The 12,760-nt window shown below is 36.8% G+C and overlaps 1 long non-coding RNA gene across 1 annotated transcript in view; it reads right to left on the bottom strand.

The window, feature by feature from the left end:
* The window catches only part of LOC118160747, a 22,081-nt gene that overhangs the window by 4,841 nt on the left and 4,480 nt on the right, over nt 1-12,760 (bottom strand). Inside the window, exon 2 of the long non-coding RNA XR_004747655.1 lies at nt 7,993-7,999. This is a non-coding gene — a long non-coding RNA (uncharacterized LOC118160747). The remainder of the gene's footprint in view (nt 1-7,992; nt 8,000-12,760) is intronic.

The following is a 12,760-nucleotide window of genomic DNA, read 5'->3' as shown; positions in this document are numbered from 1 at the left end:
AAGGAAATATTATTATTAATTAAGCAATTCAACTAAAGGGAAAAAAAAGGGAAAGGGGAAGAGGGAGGGGGAAAGGGAATAACTAAACAAAACAAGTAAAGGCTATGTGGAAGTGCAGAGGAAATAAATTACTCTCTACTTCCCACAAATGAGAGATGCTTGACCATGTCCTTTAAGCAGGGCCTCAACGCACGTAGCCGGTGTTCGGGAGGAGGACAGACATTTTTGCAACGAGAGCCCACCCCTCCCCTCTTCTTCCTTTTTCCACCTTTTATTGCTGAGTGTGACATCATATGGTATGGAATATCCCTTTGGTTGGTTTAGGTCAGCTGCCCTGCTGATGTTTCTTTCTCACTTTTTGCCCACCCCCTAGGAGGGTCAGAGAGAGTCCTGATGCTGTGCCAGCACTTCTCAGCAGCAGACACAACACTGGTGCGATACCACTGCTGTTCTAGCTACAAGTGCAGAGCGCAGCACTGTATGGGCTGCTGCAGAGAAAGTTAACATCCCAGCCATACCCAGTACAATATCACAAAAGCCTTAGAAAGAATATATAGACAAATCATATAAGGTACAAGAACAGGTTTTTAAGGGAATGTGTTAGGGCCTCTATTTTTTTATTATTATTATTATTATATTAGATAACTTATTAGACTTACCATGTTTGGTATAGTGTACTGTAATATATATACACAGAATAGTCTATAAGAGGCCAGAATGAGCAGTGCAATGAATTCTGGTCAAGTTGGATGTTGACGTGCACTACTGTGTGGTATTCTGCTCTACTCCATCACTGCCAAAATACTGCACCATATTTCAGTGCCCTTCTGAAATGCACATATACTTTCATTGTTATCACCCAAATATTCAAAAGCTAATGGCAAATGGTCTTTTCAAACTAGATCATAAATATAAATCATGAAATGAGAATTATCATTCTTTCTATGGAAGAATGTCTATCATTTGTACTTTTCCACAAAAGATTACTATCATGTACATGATTTTTCTGTCTTCCTCTCATTCCTGTTTAAAAACGTCAAGAAATTTATGTTCTTAGGGAACTGCTCTTTCATTTCGAAGGCAGCTCCAAGAGTTCAGCTCTTGTTTTTGCTCTCTCCAAGAACCATTCAGGCTACCTCTATGAAACATGTGCAGGACTGCTCTTTCTGTCACTGTGGACAGTTGGCTTGGATGAGATTTTTTCCATTCGAATAATATCTTTTACATTACAGAACAAGGTACCTGTATCCAAACTACATCCTGAGAATGATACTACTTCCATACAAACTCACAAACCACAGCCAAGAATCCTTTGGCACAGGACAAAATTATGCCTGAGACTAAGCTAAAAACTTAACAGTATAAATGATTATGTTTCAGTACCTGGGAACATTGCCTGGCATTGTTTATAACCTCAGAATTTTCACAAGATATAATGAGACAAAGCATTAGGTAAGAGCATGGGTCCTCAAAGGTATTTATGCATCTAGCTGCCTTTCTTTCAATGAATTTAGGCCCCCAAACTGCCTTTAGGAAGTAGGCCCAAATGCACAGAATAAGCACATATCCCTTTGCAAATTGATTTAGATCCAAGTTCTGTTTAGTGCAGAAGCAGCTTCCTGGAATTCTAGACAATTGTACACATAAAACATCCACTGCTGTAAATCAGCTATCTGTTACTCCTCGCTTATATTGGTTTGCTTTTTATACAGCTTTCCTTTGGACAAATGAAAACAATTTATCTGAAAACACTTCACCCCTTGCTCTTGAAAGCTCATGTCAAACAAACGGTGCTGTTTTATGTTAGCTAGAATGTTAGGTTTATTAACTATTTGTAAAATACTGCAAGCAACTAAAGCAACCATGTCTAAAAGCACAATTCTGCCCTCCCAGCAGATTTTAAGCACATAAAGATAGCTGATAATTGTTTAGACTGAAGAATAAATGACATGAGAGCAAAGTATTGCTGCCATGCATAGGCTTTTGAGACTTCTGAGAACAGTAGTAACATGGAGGGCTATGCTTTTAACTACATAATGTGTACCTGGTTTTGTGTGTGGACATCAGTGTCCTGAAAATCTTTCAGCAAATTTCTATGGTATCACTCTGTTGTGGCTGGCTGGACGAGCCAGCTGAGATTCCTTCTCATGTTCTGTCTTTGTGTCACCTTCTGGTTGTTGTTCCTCTCCCTAGGCATTTTGGTTTTGAACCTTTGTTTCTTAAGAAGCTTTAGCAGTAACCCTAGCACATTAAGCTATATATATATGTATATAAAATAAATAAACGAATTAACCAACCAACCAAACACACACGCACAAAAACAACTCTATGATCAGTGCTCAGTGTACACTAAAGGTTTGAATAAAACCCGCAAAAGCAAGCAAACTCAGATCTACAACAAGGCTGTACAAGACTATGCTTATATGAAGTTACTTATGAGGTAGTAATTAACATTGCATATGCACAATATTCATTTATAACTATTCTATAAAGCATTCGTACAACTGCATAGATGCATGTATAGATAAATATATTGCAATCCACTCCTGGCATTTCAGAGGTAGAGGAGACACTCACTGGTTAGATCATCTGCTCTACAATGTGTTTGTTCCAGTGGATTTATTGCTAGTGAGAGACCATTGATATTGTTGGTATTGTTGACTTTGGGTGAGTCACACAAATTCTCAATGTGTGAAGTTAGCCAAACTGACAATGATTTTCCCCCTTGAAAAGTACTTTGAGATCTAAGGATAAAAAATTATGGTAATATCCTATATGAAATCCCAAGGACTATTCGGATAAAATGCATCTAAGCATGAACAAAGATGTGATATATGAATAAAGTTACACTGCATTATTGCCAGACCACATAGATTTTGTATTAGTCTTTCACTGAATGTGAGAAGGGCTAACAAATCCAATAAGCCTCGAATGTGTGCAAAATGTGTGTTTGGTCATCTGGTAAACCAAGTATTAATATGAGACTATGTGAAGACATACCCTGTCAGTTTCCAGCTTTTTATAAGCTTATATTAAATTTTCTGGCACTAAAAACACTGATTGTGGTCTCTTTCCTCCAGCAGATTCTTCCTTTCTTAAAACCCTCAGGAACTTCTGTCTGTACATGTAATTAAAGAAAGCTCCTGGGAATGAGTTCAAGCACTCACCCTAACTAATCAGTTAAATATTAGATCTCTCAAAGGCTCTGGTTTGTACTACTCCAATCAGATTCCCTTGCTATACAGATCTGGTTTTGATGAGGCTAGTTATAAACACTGTATACACAAGTCAGTTAGTGTCACTTGGTCTTACAGCAAGGGATTGAATTCTAGCTGTTTTATTTTTAGCTATGTAGACATTTGAGATCTTGATCCAAGGTTTTACCTAAATTGATGATCCCACTAAAAATTACTATAGACACATGACAGTCAAATACAGAAATTTATGAACTCAAGGAGAATCTTGTTGCACTGTTTTTACATTATATAACTAGAACAAAAGATGGTTCCTGAATGATGCATGCATGCATCTTAAATCCATGAGTGAGATGTGATCTCAAATAAAATAAGAAGAAAATTCTGAGAGGACGAAGTAGAACAGGAAAAATTTCATTTTGAATATTTTAAGAAAAGCAGATTTTTTTCCCCCTGAGATCTTCCTGATGTAGTGATTTAGTCTTTTTCAATTAATGATTATCTGGATAATTCATTAACTCACCTTATGTGCAGAGGGAGATGGGCAAAACTCATACTCTTATATTGCTAGTCTAATGTCGGATTCATCTCACCAGCTTTCGAGCATTTAAAGTCATTCATTTTAGTTCAGTCATCACACAGTTTCTTTCTAGAGTCAGTGGAGAGGAAATGGCATCATCATAATGTGATTAATCTGCTCTAACTTCGTTGTCTAAAATAGGTGAGAAGAATCATCCTCTGAAAGTTTTTCTTTATCATCTGTAAAGACGCATCCAGCAAGTCACTAACAATAGATATCTACTATGAAAACCTTCTATTTAAATCTGATCAATCCCATCTTGACTGTTTTTTCTTGTAACAAACCATGATTATTTGAACAGTATTTCCACTGGTTACTAAAATAAAGTGTTCTTTTTTTCAGCATTATAAATCATCCTGATTCACATTCTGCCATTCTGACCCACAAGGAATTGTGTTTTATTTGTGTTAGAGAATGATGCTTGGCATGGAGAAATGTTGGAAGAACATGGTGTGAGGTTTCTAAGTTCTTATAGAGGAGGCTAAAGCATTAACCTGCCAGAATTTCTTTTGCTCTATTTAACTATGCTTTACTAATTGGTAAGTACTTGAATTTCCTGATTGCTTTTGATTCAGATTATCACACAGTAAATGCTCTTTCCTTTTCTCTTTCCTGATATGACTGTTGTTTTTTACAATGTTCTACCTGTTTATTATTATTATTATTATTATTATCTTTTTTCTTTTTTTCTTTTTTTCCCCTTGTGTTCAGCTTTAGTTTGTGAGCTCATCTATAACATCCCCAGGTCACATATGTGATACTATCTGGCCCATGTTACATAATAAATAAATAAATAAATAAACTAAATTTAGTCTTCTATCCAATATTCTTCTCTGTGTGACACTTGCAATTTCTATAATGCTCTTCCACGCTTGCAGCCTTTGAGACACTAGACTTAAACTATGCCTCTGAGATTTTTGCCAGTAACACAAGCACTTCTTTTTCCTTTACAATGCATAAAAAGTTCCTAATATCTGCAAATTACTTTGAGCATTTAAAGTGAGAGAATGAGTGTGAGAGAATGAGTGTCTGATTTGAAAAATACTTCAGCTTCTCATGTCCTTATTCATGGTGTGGAAAGAATAACTGTTGCATTCTCTTAACACTCATTTGAATATATCAGAGATTATCTCACTTTATCTCATTTCACATGGCATCTTTTTTCTGATCAGCTAGCTATATCTAATATCTCAGGCCATTTGGATCACCTTTCCAGTCATACACATGGCTTGCAGTTCACACTCAAGTCCTTTGTAAATTATTTCTGAACTCGTTTATCAGCTTTGTGCCAAATTGTACTAAATTAGCTTGTAGTTAGTGAGTGCTAAATAGAGTTTTATATATTTACATATTTGATGCCAGGGAGTTCATATATTATTTAAGCTTTTACTGCTTTAGAAGGTTTTCTTTTTTAATGGAGCCATTTGAGGCTGCAGTCCTCTTAAACTCATTTTATCATACAGATTTTCTTATTTCAATTGCTCTGTGATCAGCCTACTAGTAAAAAACAGGAAGATTTCATTTTTCTACAAATAAAGCTCAGTGTCAGACCCCTGAATCTCCTCTAGTGTACACATGCCTGGGTTGGGGTCCAAATTAGACATAGTGCTGTAGCCTTGAAAGAAAGAGCTAGAAAGAAGGTGCTTCTGACAGATAGCCCTGCTCAGAAGCCTCAGGAGGCTTCCGCCCTTCTTGGGAGATATGTTTAAGCTGAGGCTTCTGTACTTGATGCCTGCCTGAGTTAGCCTCTGTCATGTCTCAGCTATCACTTTACCCACCCATGGGCCTGAACTCTCACCCATAGTCCCATGGTTCAGCTTGGCCTGACCTAGGCTAGTAGTCATCCCCATGGAAGTGCCTGATGCCCAGGGCTGGGACTGCCCTATTACCCGCAGCTACCCTGCACCTGGCTGGGGAGGTGGGATGAGCCCTGGCTGCCATGGCTCCATTGGGAGCTACCAAACTCCCACTCACCCTCTTGGGAGCCACCAACCTGCTCAGTGCCCTGGCATTTCCCTAAAGTGAGATGTTCTGGCCTATCAGGTCTGTTGCTGCTAATCAAGATAATTTATTTTGCAATGTTACAGAGAGGGTTCAACCCCTAAAAACAGAGCAGTCACCCTGTAATATGCCTTGGAAATAGTCCTGAATTCCTAATCATTCAAAAGTTAAATGCAAAGGTAAAGCAGAAGTGAAGGAAGTGCATGAAAATAATTTGTCTGAGGCACCACAAAAGAGAGATTTTTTTTTTTTTAAAAAGGCGAAATAAGAACTCATCAGCCTAAACATTTTTTAAAACTAATTTTTGTAGTTCAACTCACTTCACTTCAGTGATTCACTTCATTCTTAACGGTTCACTGAACTGGGACAATAATAGACTGTACAATAAATGTTCCTTATGTGTTGTACCGATTTCATGCATGGAGATGATTTTGATGAAAAGTACTGCTTCTAAAGAGAATCAATAAGCAGTAATAATCTTATCTGGACCAGGTACATGGAAGAAAGAGGTTATACAGACTTTCCCAAGTAGGTCTGCTGATATATCTCTATTACTTGCGGCAACTTGACTCCTCTGGTCCAAAACATGCTGGAAGTAATGTTAGGAATCAATTTCTGATTGCTAAAGTGCCAAATACAATACAAATCATAGAAATCACCATGCAAAACAAACTGGACTCTTAAGATCTATAAGAGCTTGCTCAACTAGTTGATAGAACTGCACTTTTCATATTTTGTGAAACTACTAATTGAAGCTGTGGTAGTCTATGAACTTGTATTTTTTTCTTTCTTTCTTTTCTTTATATAAATATATAAATATATATATATATACATATAAGTATATATATATATACAGATAATTTTAGCATGAGGAAATAGTTTGCACAAACATTCAAAGTACATTTGGCTCTTGGTAGATTCATAATCACACCAAACAATTGCTTTCATATGTCTTTCTTTGAACTAGAATATTTTTGAAGACGTTACATCACAAGTGATAGGAGCTCTTTAGTGAAATATGGACAACCCTGTGGCCAAAGTGCAGGACCTGGCACTTAGCCATGTTGAACCTCATCCCATTGGCCTTTGCCCATTGATCCAACTTGTCCAGATCCCTCTGCAGGGCCTTCCTACCCTCTGGCAGATCAGCTCTTCCCCCCAACTTGGTGTCATCTGCAAACTTACTGCAGGTGCACTCAATTCCCTCATCCAAATCATTAATAAAGATATGAAAGAGGGTGGGTAACCAACACCAACCCCTGGGGAACATCATTGGTGACCAGGTGCCAGATGGATTTCACTCTGTTCACCACTACCCTCTGGGCCCGTCCGTCCAGCCAGTTTTGAACCCAGCAAAGAGTGTACTTGTCCAAGCCATGGGCTGCCTGCTTATCTGGGAGAATACTGTGGGAGACCGTGTCAAAGGCCTTGCTGAAGTCTAGGTAGACTGTATCAACAGGCTTTCGCTCATCCACCAGGCAGGTCACCTGGTCATAGAAGTAGATGAGGATGGTCATGCAAGATTTGTCTTTCATGAACCCATGCTGACTGAGCCTGATTTCCAGGTGATCTCATCACTAATCTTAACACTGACTTTATTTTACTCATGCATATTTTCAAATCAAAAGTTTTATAGGCTAAGCTGCTAATTCTGACTATGACTATTAACTTGCAGGTAATAATAAGATGGTGATCTTTACTTTAGCACCTCAGAAGAGAGATGAAGAGATTATAAAGCAATAAAATAGTTTACTCTTGCCTGTAGAGCATGGATTATAAAATTTCATATAGTTAGTTCCTTCTTTGAATGGAAATGTGTCATTTAAGGGAAGAAAACAAAAAGGTCTTCGATTTAATTTCAAAGTTGTGGGTACTGTGAGCTGATCATTCAAACAAATCTTGTTACACTGCTCCAGGTGCACTAATCCTGTGTCATTCATCACATAGACGTTGGGCAGCAAAATTTAGTTTCACCTCTAAATTTGTTCCATACTGTATGATTGTTGCTTTGCATGTTTAAATAATGTGTTTGTAAATAATTTTAAGGCTTATTCTCAATGAAAACAAACAAACAAAAATGTTTCAAATTTGCAGAAAAAAAAAAAAAGAAAAAAGAAAAAAGAAAAAAAAGACTTTTTTCTTTCTGATAAACTTCTGTTTCTTTGTGGATATGTTTATTAATGAGCAATTAAAACATATAATTAAGGAACAGAACACCTGCACCCTCCTATGACATCCTCAATGAAAACCAATATATATATATATATATTATTTTAAAAAGTGTTTTTTTCAGTAAAGCACACAGGTTTTAGTAATTTCTTAAGGGAAATAATTCAGAAAATAATCCTGTTAAATATTTACCTATACTATCCAATCCTTTCCTTTCCTTTCCTTTCCTTTCCTTTCCTTTCCTTTCCATTTCTCTTTTTTTGTGTAGACAAAAATTAAAAATAAATGAAAGCAATCCTTGGCATGGAAGATCTCTGATTCCAGGCTTTCTTCTCCTTAGGTTCCTCTGTCTACACATTTTAGCAAGAGAATCCTTTAAGCAAAGGTGAAAAGCAGTACTTTCTTGGTCGCCTCTTCCTTCCAGAAGAGTACTAAAAACCTTACTAAAGACTTACCTTACTGAAATCCAGAAAGATTACATCCATAACTTTCCTTTCATCCACCAGCTGGGTGGCCATATTTCAATAGTAGATCAAAGTACTTAGGCAGGATTTTCACTTGCTGCACTCATACCATGTCTGATATCCATATTTATTTTTTTTTCCAGGTGCAGAGTTTAGACTAACAGGTCTGTAGTTTCTCTCATGCCCTTTTTGTAGATGGGTATAACATTGGCTAGTTTCTGCTCAACAGGGACCTCCCCCAGGCACCCATGACCTCTGGTAAATTGTTGAGGCTATAACATCCAGCTATAACATCCATGAATTCCCTCAATACTCTGAGGTGAGTCCCATCAGGCCCTATATGCTTATGAACATTATGTTTATGTGTTCCAATACAATTTTGGTAACCACAGACAGAAAAACACTGCTCTCCCAGTCATGGTACTCTAACTCAAAGGTCTAGGCAGCCAAAGATCTGTTGTTACTAATAAAAAGTGAGGCAAAAACAGCATAAAATGCCCCCACCTTTTCCTAACCCTTACTTGTTAGGTGACAACTAGCATCAAGTATCAGTCCAGTGTTTACCATTGATCTCTTGCTGTTGACATACTTTAAAAAGCCTTTTTTGTTGTTGTTGTCACATTGGCCAGCATCAGCTCAAGATGAACTTTGTCTTTTCTGTATTCTCCCTGCATATGTGAACTGAAGCTCTGTACTCTCCCTGCAAAGCCAGACCTTGCTTCCAGAGGTCATTTATTTATTTATTTATTATTTATTTTTTATTTTTATTTTTTTCCCTAATCTAGGAGGAGTTCCCTGTTCAACCAGGTCAGGCTTCTGCTGTGGCACAGGCTTGACTTGTGGCACAATGAGATTGCCTGCTCCTGGGTTGTTAAAAGATATTCCTTGAAAAGTAAGCAGCTCTCAAGGACCCTTAAAGCCTCTAGAGACGATTCCCAGGGGACACTGCTTCTCCCTGAGAAGCTTAATATGCTCTCTTAAAGTCCAGGGTTGCAACTCTGCTGATGTTTTATCTCTTTACACCAAACATTTTGAATTCAACTATTTCATGGTCATCTCTGCCAAGACAAACACTTATCATAACCTTTCCCACAAATCCATCCCTATTCTCAAATAACAGATCTAGGAGGACATCTTTCCTAGTCCGTTCACTCAGTATTTGTGACAGGAAGTTATCTTCAACATGCTTTAGGGAATTCCCAAGTAAATCCTTGAAAAGGCCAAAGTCCAATCTCCTGAAGTCCAGGTTTATGGGCTTGCTGTGCATACTCCTCACTGTCCTAAAAACATGAGTTAAAAGAAGCCACTAACATAATGTGACTGGAGTGCCTCTCCTGTGAGGAAAGGTTGAGAATGTTGGGATTGTTCAGCCTGGAGAAGAGGAGTCTCAGCAATGGTAAGAGCACACTTTGTCCACGTCTGGGACCCCCAGTCCAACAGAGACCTAGATATGCCAAAAAATAGTCCAATAGAGGGCTATCAAGATGATCAAGAGCTTGAAGCACCTCTTCTCCTATGAGGAGAAGCTGAGAGAGTTGGGACTGTCCAGCCTGGAGAAAAGGAGGTGCAGGGCAGATCTTTTCATTGTCTATAGATATCTGCAGAGAGGGTGCAAAGAAGATGGAGCTATGCTATTTTCAGTGGTACCCAGTGCCAGGACAAGAAGCAATGGGCACCAACTGGAGCACAGAAAGTTCCATCTAAACATCAGGAAGCACTTCTTTACTGTGCAAGTGATGGAGCACTGGCACAGGTGGCTCAAAGAGATTGTGGAGTCTCCCTTTTTGGAGATCTTTGAAAGCCACCTGGACACGGACCATCTGCTCTCGGTGTCCCTGCATGAGCAAGGACATTGGACCAGATGACCTCCAGAGGTCCCTTCCAACCTTAACCATTCTGATTCTGTGTTTCTATGAATCTTTTCAATCTTGTATCTATTTCTGCATAATGTTTCTGCTGTGATAGAAATGTAAGATTATCACTTCTATATAAATACTGCACAGAAGGCTTATAGCCCTCTGGTATGAAACAAGATGATCTAAGTGAGCATAGATGATTATTTTCAGACATATTTCTAGATGCTGTGTGTTTTAGCCATATACTTTGTGCAGTGTGTCACCATTAAATACGAGTAAATGGTTACCCAGTAAAATAAACTCTTATGCTCACTTCTCAATTATTGTGATTCCTCAGGATTTCTATTTGGAATAGAAAGTCTGAATAATCTTTTAATTATTATTTTTTTTTTTTTTTCAAAACCACCACTGTGCATTGGATGTTTTATTATAACCTTAAATTACTTTGGAAATGTATTAAGAAATTATTATTTAGATTATTGTTATTATTTTAATAAAAAGTGGTGGTGACATACTTTCTCCAGAGGAAAGACTCTTCAGCTTATTGGGCTTTAATAGGAACATTTAACAAACATCACAGTACTAGACTCTGAAAAGCCATAGGGTATAAAAACAGATATTTTTAGAAATCCACTGCCCTACCTTAATTTCTGGACTTTTTGAAGATGAAACTAAAACTGAATACAAACATTAATTTAAGGTTGAGATCCAGCTGTCCTGACATTACTAAATTCTCTATAGAAACAACTAGATGTCTTGAGAGGTCTTTAAGGGGATAGTATTTACCTAAGTTTAGGTATCCAAGTTCAAGAACTGAGAAAACATATTTGCATACTATTAATTTATAGTGTTTCAGGTCAGAAGCTGTTCAAAGTTTAGATTACTGATTTATTTATTTCAATGACAAATTATAAAAGTATCACTATTCATATTGAGTCTAGGATTATAATGTTCAGTTAATATGCTCTTACAGGAGTACTAAAATGTTGAACTGAAGGAAAGATAAAATTTGTGTGGATCAAACAGAAAATTAAAATCTACAGTAACAGAATTTATATAAACTACCCCTCTTATGCTCTTTATACTTTGTACAACATTGACCTCATGGGAATGTAAAACTGATCATTAAGGACTTTAAACTTACTGACAACTAATGATTTGAAGGCTTCCTGCTTTACTATGGAAATTGTGAATTTCCAATTTCTTATTAATGTAGCTGAATTTTTACACTTTTTCTCTTGTCTTGGATAGACAGTTCTGTTATAAGAGATAAAAATCTCATGGGTATTTTCTTTCCATAGGATTTTAAGTACTTAATAAATTGAATATTAGCTTGTATCTGGCTTGTATTTTTTTTTTTTCTTTTTCTTTTCCTTTCTCAAAGAAGGCTATATTGTCACATAGTCATAATTTTTAGTGTCAAAGTACAGTGCTATAAACTCGTTTGGAATCAGAGTGTATATGAATGAAATAAAATAAATGTATTTGGACAGAACTGAAATAATTAGCACCAATAATGAAACGTCATAAAGCTTGGTGGTAACAGTATTTTCATTTGTGTCAAAAAGTTTGAAAGGAGATGTCAGAGCTGTTGTGGAACTAGTGACGCTTAAGGTATAAGTTTGAAAAGAGATGACAGAGCTGTTGTGGAACTAGTGACGCTTAAGGTATCTTCAAAATTAGAATAATATTTGGATAAATTATTAAAGTTATTTCTGTATTCACCATAAAAATATGATTTTTAAATGGAAAATCAAACTTGTTAGCCAAAAGATTCATGATTTACAATTTAGCCATAATTGCTATTACTGTACAGATTTCAAAACAGCAATAGATTTATTTATTTTTTTTAAAAAAAGGAAATGTACACCTTTGCTGATATAGTTGAATCCAGAGTAGCTTTAAATAATAAGATCTAGAAAAGGGAAGAGAAGATTAAATTTTCTGGTTTTATCAACATATTACCAACAGCAAACAGTGGAGTAGATTTGAAATATAAGCCCTGTTACATACAAGCCCTTGTCACATGTGAGACACAACAGCTGCATTTTCTTGACCTCAATGATAAAAAAAATAAATGGACTCAGAATTGTATATGTTGTTGGAAAGAAAATCAGGAAAAATAAATTAATAATTTTTTTTATTATTATTTTTTTTTAAAAAAAAAAAGGTATTCTGGAGGAAATATCTTTCTGGAATAATAATAATAATAATAGTAATAATAATAATAATGAAAGGATTCTCCTAGCAGCTGCAGATCCAGTTAGGAAAGCTAAAATACAGATATAATTGAATCTGGCCAAGGACATCAAGGGCAAGAAGAAGGGCTTCTAAAATTATATTAGTGATAAAAGGAAGACTAGGGAAAATGTGGGCCCTCTCCTGAAGGAAATAGGAGACTTACTGTGATGGTTTTACTCGAGTGGGCAGCCGAGCTCCACCACAACCGCTCTCTCACTCCTCCCCTCCTCAAAGAGGAAGGGGGAGAAAAGACAA

Source organism: Oxyura jamaicensis, chromosome 1 (assembly GCF_011077185.1).
Source record: "Oxyura jamaicensis isolate SHBP4307 breed ruddy duck chromosome 1, BPBGC_Ojam_1.0, whole genome shotgun sequence".
In the NCBI taxonomy this organism is placed as follows: Eukaryota; Metazoa; Chordata; class Aves; order Anseriformes; family Anatidae; genus Oxyura; species Oxyura jamaicensis.
This window is presented reverse-complemented; position numbering and strand designations above follow the sequence as displayed.